Raw genomic sequence first — 737 nt, 5'->3', positions numbered from 1 at the left:
TGTAATTCATTATTATCAGGATGTCCAAAAAACTCCCTGAAAAGCCTTCAGTTAATCCAAAATGCTGCAGCAAGAGTCCTGACAGGGACTAGAAAGAGAGAGCAGATTTCTCCTGTTTTGGCTTCCTGTTAAATCCAGAATTCACAATCCTGCTCCTCACATACAAGGTCTTAAATAATCAGGCCCCATCTTATCTTAATGACCTTGTAGTACCATATCACCCTATTAGAGCACTTCGCTCTCGCTCTGCAGGCCTACTTGTTGTTCCTAGAGTATTTAAAAGTAGAATGGGAGGCAGAGCCTTCAGTTTTCAGGCCCCTCTTCTGTGGAACCAGCTTCCAGTTTGGATTCAGGAGACAGACACTATCTCTACTTTCAAGATTAGGCTTAAAACTTTCCTTTTTGCTAAAGCATATAGTTAGGGCTGGACCAGGTGACCCTGAATCCTGCCTTAGTTATGCTGCAATAGACGTAGGCTGCCGGGGGATTCCCATGATGCATTGAGTTTTTCCTTTCCAGTCACCTTTCTCGCTCACTATGTGTTAACAGACCTCTCTGCATTGAATCATATCTGTTATTAACCTCTGTCTCTCTTCCACAGCTTGTCTTTATCCTGTCTTCCTTCTCTCACCCCAACCAATCACAGCAGATGGCCCCGCCCCTCCCTGAGCCTGGTTCTGCTGGAGGTTTCTTCCTGTTAAAAGGGAGTTTTTCCTTCCCACTGTCGCCAAAGTGCT

Source organism: Simochromis diagramma, unplaced genomic scaffold (assembly GCF_900408965.1).
Source record: "Simochromis diagramma unplaced genomic scaffold, fSimDia1.1 OVJJ01000494.1, whole genome shotgun sequence".
Lineage (NCBI taxonomy): Eukaryota > Metazoa > Chordata > Actinopteri > Cichliformes > Cichlidae > Simochromis > Simochromis diagramma.
This window is presented reverse-complemented; position numbering follows the sequence as displayed.